Source organism: Chiloscyllium punctatum, chromosome 21 (genome assembly GCF_047496795.1).
Source record: "Chiloscyllium punctatum isolate Juve2018m chromosome 21, sChiPun1.3, whole genome shotgun sequence".
NCBI lineage: Eukaryota > Metazoa > Chordata > Chondrichthyes > Orectolobiformes > Hemiscylliidae > Chiloscyllium > Chiloscyllium punctatum.
Window position 1 is genome coordinate 2,114,181 of NC_092759.1, and position 10,011 is coordinate 2,124,191.

At 50.0% G+C, this 10,011-nt stretch overlaps 1 non-coding gene across 1 annotated transcript; it reads left to right on the top strand.

Annotated features, from left to right (window-relative positions):
- The first annotated feature begins 9,309 nt into the window (after positions 1 to 9,309).
- On the top strand, positions 9,310 to 9,382 carry trnak-cuu (transfer RNA lysine (anticodon CUU)). Its single transcript has one exon. It is a non-coding gene; the product is annotated as a tRNA-Lys (tRNA).
- The last annotated feature ends 629 nt before the right edge of the window (positions 9,383 to 10,011 follow it).

Below are 10,011 nucleotides of genomic sequence, written 5' to 3' on the forward strand. Positions count from 1 at the left end.
AGCTGCTCCTTTTTAAAAACACCACATCCCCATCCCTTCAGCTCTCTCCCATTTGGACGCGCCCTGATCGTTCACTGGTCTGAGTCAATCACGAGGCTCAATACTCTCGGGTTCCTGATGAAGGACTTCTGCCCCGAAACGTCGACTCTCCTGCTCCTCGGACGCTGCCTGACCGGCTGTGCTTTTCCAGCACCACACACTTCCCCTCTGACCTCCAGCATCTGCAGCCCTCACTTTCTCCTAAATTCTCCCTTCAGTCTGATTGAGTGCAGCGACACACAGACTCTCTCTCTCTCTCTGCAGCCGCTCGCTTCACTGAGAGCTCCATTACCCAGTGCTGCTGCCTTTCCAATCGACACTGGGGGAGGGTGTGGGCCGTACACACAGAGGCTGCACACACTCACAGACACAAACAGTAACCTGCGGCTCTGTAACCCCGCCTGGGGCAGGGGGAAACGAGTCTGACCTCCCAGCAGCAGGTGCCTTGGGGGTTTGGGGTGGGGGTGGGAGTGGGGGAGGGTGTCAATTTTATTACAAGCTCACACTCCGATTCGTTCATGAGTTTACAAAAAATTAAACCCACACAATCAGGAGTGAGACTCAAACCGTCAGTTCAAAAACAAGCTGCAACTTAAATCAGCACCTGAGACCGCTCGGCCAGCCTGACGCATACTAACCCCGCCCCATTCCATTGTCAATGTTCACACGAAGGCTCAGTCCAGTCAGTGTCTGCACACACCTCTCTGTTCACACAGACTCTGTTCACACTCACCCACATTCCAGCCTGTTGCTTTGTCAGCCCCACCCCCCTTGGGTACAAATGTACACAAACAATGAGGCTTTGTTCCCCCTCTGTGCTGAAGGACCCCGTCTCGCCAATCAAGTCTTGCTGCTCGCCCTCCACCTCCTCCAAGACGTCCGTTTCCCCGGCCCCCAACGCCTTATCTTCACCATGGATATCCAATCCCTCTACACCTCCATCCGCCATGATCAGGGCCTCCAAGCCCTCCGTTTTTTCCTCTCCAGACGTCCCCAACAGTACCCTTCCACTGACACTCTCATTCGTTTGGCCGAACTGGTCCTCACCCTTAACAATTTCTCCTTTGAATCCTCCCACTTCCTCCAGACCAAAGGCGTAGCCATGGGCACACGTATGTGCCCCAGCTATGCCTGTCTCTTTGTTGGCTATGTAGAACAGTTGATCTTCCGTAATTACACCGGCACCACTCCCCACCTCTTCCTCCGCTACATTGATGACTGCATTGGCGCCACCTCGTGCTCCCGCGAGGAGGTTGAGCAATTCATCAACTTCACCAACACATTCCACCCTGACCTTAAATTTACCTGGACTATCTCTGACACCTCGCTCCCCTTCCTGGACCTCTCCATCTCCATTAGTGACGACCGACTTGACACTGACATTTTTTACAAACCCACTGACTCCCATAGCTACCTGGATTACACCTCTTCCCACCCTACCTCTTGCAAAAATGCCATCCCGTATTCCCAATTTCTCCGCCTCCGCAGTATCTGCTCCCAGGAGGACCAGTTCGACCATAGGACACACCAGATGGCCTCCTTCTTTAGAGACCGCAATTTCCCTTCCCACGTGGTTAAAGATGCCCTCCAACGCATCTCGTCCACATCCCGCACCTCCGCCCTCAGACCCCACCCCTCCAACCGTAACAAGGACAGAACGCCCCTGGTGCTCACCTTCCACCCTACAAACCTTCGCATCAACCAAATCATCCACCGACATTTCCGCCACTTCCAAAAAGACCCCACCACCAGGGATATATTTCCTTCCCCACCCCTTTCCGCCTTCCGCGAAGACCGTTCCCTCCGTGACTACCTGGTCAGGTCCACACCCCACTACGACCCACCCTCCCATTCTGGCACCTTCTCCTGCCACCGCAGGAACTGTAAAACCTGTGCCCACACCTCCTCCCTCACCTCTATCCAAGGCCCTAAAGGAGCCTTCCACATCCATCAAAGTTTCACCTGCACATCTGCTAATATCATTTATTGTATCCGTTGCTCCCGATGCGGTCTCCTCTACATTGGGGAGACTGGGCGCCTCCTAGCAGAGCGCTTTAGGGAACATCTCCGAGACACCTGCACCAATCAACCAAATCGCCCCGTGGCCCAACATTTCAACTCCCCCTCCCACTCTGCCGAGGACATGGAGGTCCTGGGCCTCCTTCACTGCCGCTCCCTCACCACCAGACGCCTGGAGGAAGAACGCCTCATCTTCCGCCTCGGAACACTTCAACCCCAGGGCATCAATGTGGACTTCAACAGCTTCCTCATTTCCCCTTCCCCCACCTCATCCTCTTTTCAAACTTCCAGCTCAGTTACTGTCTCCTTGACTTGTCCGACCTGCCTATCTTCTTTTTCACCTATCCACTCCACCCTCTTCTCCTTGACCTATCACCTTCATCTCCTCCCCCACTCACCCATTGTACTCTGTGCTACTCTCTCCCCACCCCCACCCTCCTCTAGCTTATCTCTCCACGCTTCAAGCTCACTGCCTTTATTCCTGATGAAGGGCTTTTGCCCAAAACGTCGATTTCGCTGCTCGTTGGATGCTGTCTGAACTGCTGTGCTCTTCCAGCACTACTAATCCAGTATCAAGTCTTGCAGCAGAGCTCCAGGAGACCTGAGCAAAGTGCCTTTCCCATCCAGGCCACTAGTGGGCCCCTGTGCACTTACATTAAACTGGGCCCCACACTCAGTCTCTCTCACACACACAGACACACACAGTCTCACATACTCACACAGACACAGTCTCACACACACACACACATTAAAGGAGTTTCTCACTCACTCAGCGTTGCCTTTGCACACCTCCCACTGGCTCATGTTGCTGTCCATTCCCACTTATCTAACCCCTCAGCGAGAACCCCTCGCCCCCACCCCTCCGCCAGCACAGACTATAACTGTAAATGGGCAGAATAGTCTCCTTGATGAATACAAGAAGAAGCTCCCATTGGTGAGTGCAAACACCTCATTTCGGGATCAATGAGTTGATTCTATTCCAGCATTTCCAACATTAACGAGATTTGTTTTAAAAATGCCCGAAATGACGGCTTTTGAACGACCTCACGACAGCAACTGATGAGCTAGCACCCAACATCATCACTGGCTGGCTCAGTTAGTGACAATGTGAGAGAGCCTGGATCTCAGGGATGTGGCTCCAAGGACCATGTTGGGTGACTGACGTCTTTTGAAACAAGCACCTTCTTTCCAACAGCTCTCTGACCCGCTCTGCAATCCCCCCTGACCTCTCACTGACCCTGCCCCACATCTCCTGCTCTCAGGAATCAATTCTCAGCTTCCCATGAGGGGTCATCCCCAGCGCTTGTCTCCTTTGACACCCTGCACTGTCCCAGTTCTGGATGGGGCAGTCGGGACAAAACCTCAAGAGTGAGGTGTCAGAGTTTTGGCCAGCTCCACGAGGGAGGAGAAACGCCTAAGATGAAAGACGATGTTCCCACCCAGAATCAAACTGGTAACTTTTCACGTGTAAGGCGAACGTGATAACCACTGCACTATGGAAACCGCGTGGTTGTTGTAATTTTGTACATGTCCCTTACTGCCTGTACCTCTGAACAGGTACAATGTCTGGGGAGGAAATGTGACGCTCCTCCTGACTTCATTTGTGAAAGAGGTAGACTTGCCTCTTTTGATCAATCACAGGCAGATAGAGAGAGCATTTCACTTCCTCCCAGCTGCTTTGACTAGTGTATTTCTCCTCCATACCCAGTGAGGTCTGTGCTGTGTCATCAAATGTCAGAAAGACATTTTGTAAATAGAAGCAGTAGGTTGAGATGCTGCAGGTATTTGTGGTTTGTCAGTGCAGTGTGTTTGGTTGCAGCTGTTCCTTCACAAGATAGTTAAAAATCTCACCACACCAGGGTATAGTCCAACAGGTTTATTTGGAAGCAATGGCTTTTGAATGTTGCTCCTTCATCAGGTAGCTGTGGAGCAGGATCATAAGACACAGAATTTATAGCAAAAGGTCACAGTGTCATGCAACCGAAATAATATATTGAACAAACCTAGCTTGTTGTTACATCTTTCATCGTTCAGAATGGGTTGCAGGTTTCGGTTCATTAACACGTAAATCCCACAACTTCTTTGAAGTCTCATTCTCGAGATAACAAGGTTTTATGAATAAAAGGTGAATTCTCAGCTCAGACAATGCATTGAAAGAGTGAGGCAAAGTGTGTGTGAGAGTGTGATGGAGTATTAGTCTGTGAGAGAGTATGTGCGTGGGTGTGTCTTGCGGGGGTGATGTGTGTGTGTGTGTATGAGAGTCTTAGCTGGGACTTTGAGTTCATGTCACACTATAATTGACCCCACTATGCTATACATTCTCTCATACACATAAACACACACATACACACACACACACACACACAGACACACACATAGAAACACAGACACACATACACAAACACATGTACACACACATACACACAGACAAGCATTCTCATACACACACACAGACATGCACACACACAGACACACACACACAGACACACAGGGGAAACGATTCTTACTTCCCTACACCAGGGGCCTTGGGGGTGGGGGTTGGGGTTGGAGTTGGGGGGTGGGGTGGGGGAGGGTGTCACTTTTATCACAAGCTCACACTTCAATTCGTTCATGAGTTTACAAAAAATTAAACCCACACAATCAGGAGTGAGACTCAAACCGTCAGTTCAAAGACAAGCTGCAGCTTAAATCAGCACCTGAGACCGCTCGGCCAGCCTGACGCATACTAACCCCACCCCATTCCGTTGTCAATATTCACACGAAGGCTCAGTCCAGTCAGTGTCTGCGCACACCTCTCTGTTCACACTCACCTACATTCCAGCCTGTTGCTTTTTAACCCCCCCCCCCACCCCGGGTACAAATGTACACAAACAATGATGCTTTGTTCCCCCTCTGTGCTGAAGGACCCCGTCTCGCCAATCAAGTCTTGCAGCCGGGCTCAGTGAGACTTGAGCAAAGTGCCTTTCCCATCCAGGCCACTAGTGGGCCCCTGTGCACTTACATTGAACTGGGCCCCACACAGTCTCTCTCACACACACAGACACACACAGTCTCACAAACTCACACAGACACAGTCTCACACGCACACACACACACACACATTAAGGGATTTTCTCACTCACTCAGCGCTGTCTTTACACACCTCCCACTGGCTCATGTTGCTGTCCATTCCCACTTATCTAACCCCTCAGCGAGAACCCCTCCACCCCCTTCCGCCAGCACAGACTACAGCTGTAAATGGGCAGAATAGTCTCCTCGATGAATACAAGAAGAAGCTCCCATTGGTGAGTGCAAACACCTCATTTGGAGGAGGGTCGGGATCAATGAGTTGATTCTATTCCAGCATTTCCAACATCAGCGAGATTTGTTTTAAAAATGCCCGAAATGACGGCTTTTGAACGACCTCACGACAGCAACTGATGAGCTAGCACCCAGCATCATCACTGGCTGGCTCAGTTAGTGACAATGTGAGAGAGCCTGGATCTCAGGGATGTGGCTCCAAGGACCATGTTGGGTGACCGACGTCTTTTGAAACAAGCACCTTCTTTCCAACAGCTCTCTGACCCCATTCTGCAATCTCCCCAGACCTCTCACTGACCCTGCCCCACATCTCCTGCTCTCAGGAATCAATTCTCAGCTTCCCATGAGGGGTCATCCCCCAGCACTTGTCTCCTTTGACACCCTGCACTGTCCCAGTTCTGGATGGGGCAATCGGGACAAAGCCTCAAGAGTGAGGTGTCAGAGTTTAGGCCAGCTCCATGAGGGAGGAGAAAAGCCTAAGATGAAAGATGATGTTCCCACCCAGAATCAAACTGGTAACTTTTCACGTGTAAGGCGAAAGTGATAACCACTACACTATGGAAACCGCGTGGTTGTTGTAATTTTGGACATGTCCCTTCCTGCCTGTACCTGTGAACAGGTACAATCTCTGGGGAGGAACTGTGACAATCCTCCTGACTTCAGTTGTGAAAGAGGTAGACTTGCCTCTTTTGATCAATCACAGACAGATAGAGAGAGCATTTCACTTCCTCCCAGCTGCTTTGACTAGTGTATTTCTCCTCCATACCCAGTGAGGTCTGTGCTGTGTCATCAAATGTCAGAAAGACATTTTGTAAATTGAAGCAGTAGGTTGAGCTGCTGCAGGTATTTGTGGTTTGTCAGTGCAGTGTGTTTGGTTGCAGCTGTGCCTTCACAAGATAGAGTTAAAAATCTCACAACACCAGGGCATAGTCCAACAGGTTTATTTGGAAGCAATGGTTTTTGAATGTTGCTCCTTCATCAGGTAGCTGTGGAGCAGGATCATAAGAAACAGAATTTATAGCAAAAGGTCACAGTGTCATGCAGCCGAAATAATACATTGAACAAACCTAGCTTGGTGTTACGTCTTTCATCGTTCAGAGTGGGTTGCAGGTTTCGGTTCATTAATATGTAAAGCCCACAACTTCTTTGAAGTCTCATTCTCGAGATAACAAGGTTTTATGAATAAAAGGTGAATTCTCAGCTCAGACAATGCATTGAAATTGTGAGGCAAAGTGCGTGTGAGAGTGTGATGGGGTATTAGTCTGTGAGAGAGTATGTGCGTGGGTGTGTCTTGGGGGGGTGTGATGTGTGTGTGTGTATAAGGGTCTCAGCTCGGACTTTGAGTTCATGTCACACTATACGTCACCCCAATACGGTATACATTCTCTCATACACTCACACAAATACACAGACAGTAACACTCTTACATACTCACACACTCACGCAGACCCTCTATCATACACACGCTCTCTGCTGCCCCTGCCAACCTCACCTGATGAAGGAACAGCACTCTGAAAGCCAGTGTTTCCAAATAAACCTGCTGGAGTATAACCTGGTGTTGTGTGATTTTTAACTTTGTGCACTCCAACAACGGCATCTCCAAATCATTGCTGATGGAGAGCTCATGCTCAACACGTTGATTCTCCTGTTCCTCAGATGCAGCCTGACCGGCTGTGCTTTTCCAGCACCACACCATTTGACTCTGATCTCCAGCATCTGCATCTGTGTGGAATGCTCTGCCCCAGAGGGCAGTGGAGGCCCTGTCTCTGGACTCATTTAAGAAAGAGTTGGATAGAGCTCTCAAAGGTAGTGGAATGAATGGTTATGGAGATAAGGCAGGAACAGGATACTGATTAAGGATGATCAGCCATGATCATACTGAATGGTAGTGCAGGCTCGAAGGGCAGAATGGCCTACTCCTGCACCTGTTGTCTATTGTCCTCACTTTTTTCCTGTGTAGTCAAGTGGCAGAAAGACATTTTGCAAATAGAAACAGCAGGTTGAGCTGCTGCAGGTATTTGTGGTTTATTAGTGCAGTGTGTTCAATTGTAGCTGTGCCTTCACAAGACAGGGCTTTACTTACTCGTGATGTGGAGGTGGCATTGTTGAATTGGCTTGGACAAAGTTACAAGACACACAATGCCAGGTTATAGTCTAACAGTTTTATCTGAAAGCTTCACTTACAACTAAACCTATTTGACTGTAACCTGGTGTTGTGTGATTTTTAACTTGATTCACTACGATCAGTGAAAGATCAGTCAATGGGGACTGAGCTGCTGATTGAAAAGGAAGGCTTCACCAAACATGGACCTTGAACCCACAACCTTAATCCTTGGCTTTAAAAATCTCATATTCTACTGACTGAGGTAGCCGGCCATACATTACCTACTGCTGTTACTGCGAGTCGGAAATTAAAACCAATATAATGTACAACGCACAGCTTGGATTGGCTAAAATTCATCCAAGCCCCTACTCCAGCTGCTGTTGGGGGAACCTGCAATCATCCCCCTCCCACACACTCCCACATTCACAACCTGTAGCATTCCCACTGTGACACCGGCCAAGCTCTCTCTCTCTCTCTCACACACACACACACACACAGACACTCACACACAGACACATTTATACAAACACATACATACACACATACACACACAGACACACACACAGACACATACACATACACACGCATACACACACAGACACACACATACGCACACACAGACACACACACAGACACACAGACACACATATACACAAACACATATACACACACATACACACAGACACACATATTCATACACACACAGTCACACACACACACATACACACACTCAGACACACCCTCATACACACACACGCAGACACACACACATACACACACAGACACACACACAGACACACACACACATACACATACACAGACGCACATAAACATACACACAAATACACACACATACACATACACACAGACACACATACACATACACACACACAGACACACACACAGACACACACAAACGCATACAAAGGCACACATACACACACACATACACATACACACACAGACACACACAGACACACAAACATACACATGCACACACACAGACACACACACATACACACACACAGACATACACACACACACACACACAGACATACACACAGACACACACACACATACACACACACAGACACACACACAGACACACACACAGACACACAGACTCACAGACACATACACATACACACACATACACACACAGACACACATACACAAACACATATACACATATACACACACAGACACACATATACACACAGACATACACTCATACACACATAGACACACATACACACACACATACACACAGTCACACACACACACACACACACCCAGGTAACCCAACCTGGATCTTGGAGCCACACCCCTGAGATCCAGACTCTCTCTCATTGTTGGAGAGAATGAGGGCTGGAGATCAGAGTCCTGAATGTGGTGCTGGAAAAGCACAGCAGGTCAGGCAGCATCAGGAGCAGAAGAATCAACGTTCCAGGCATTCACTGAATCAGGAATGAGGATTGTGAGCCAACAGGGTGGACAGATAAATAGGAGGGGGAGTGGGAGTGTGGTTGGGGGCAAGGAAGCTGGAATTGCGATAGGTAGATGGGTTTGGGGGTAATGGTGCTAGGTCAGAGAGGAGGGTAGAGCGGATAGGTGGAAGGGCGATGGACAGGTGGGAAACGTAAGGAGGGCAGTGTCACATTGATGGCTCATGGGATGGGGGCGTCGCCTGGCGAGGCCAGAGGGTGTTGCCCGACCCGAATGTAGACTCAGACTCTGAAAGTCACTCTTTCTCCCTGTGGATCTGTATGTTTCCAGAGAGTGTATGGGAGGGAACAAATTGCGAAATCCCCCCCACAGCAGTAACCGCAACGACGAACGCGTGGAGTGCCCGGCTAGTTCAGTCGGTAGAGCATGAGACTCTTAATCTCAGGGCCGTGGATTCGAGCCCAACGTTGGACGAGCGGCTCCTTTTTAAAAACACCACACCCCCTTCCGATCAGCTCTCTCCCATTTGGACGCGCCCTGATCTTTCACTGGTCTGAGTCAATCAGGAGGCTCAATACTCCCCGGTTCCTGATGAAGGACTTCTGCCCCGAAACGTCGACTCTCCTGCTCCTCGGACCCTGCCTGACCGGCTGTGCTTTTCCAGCACCACACACTTCCACTCTGACCTCCAGCATCTGCAGCCTCACTTTCTCCTAAATTCTCCCTGCAGTCTGATGGAGTGCAGCGACACACAGACTCTCTCTCTCTCTCTCTCGACAGCTGCTCGCTTCACTGAGAGCTCCTTTACCCAGTGCTGCTGCCTTTCCAATCGACACTGGGGGAGGGTGTGGGCCGTACACACAGAGGCTGCACACACTCACAGACACAAACAGTAACCTGCGGCTCTGTAAACCCTCCTGGGGCAGGGGAAGCGAGACTGACTTCCCAGCAGCAGGTGCCTTGGGGCGGTGGGGGTTGGGGTTGGGGTTGGGGTTGGGGGTTGGGGGTTGGGGGTTTGGGGTTGGGGGTTGGGGGTTGGGGGTTGGGGGTTGGGGTTGGGGGTTGGGGGGGGTGGGGGAGGGTGTCAGTTTTATCACAAGCTC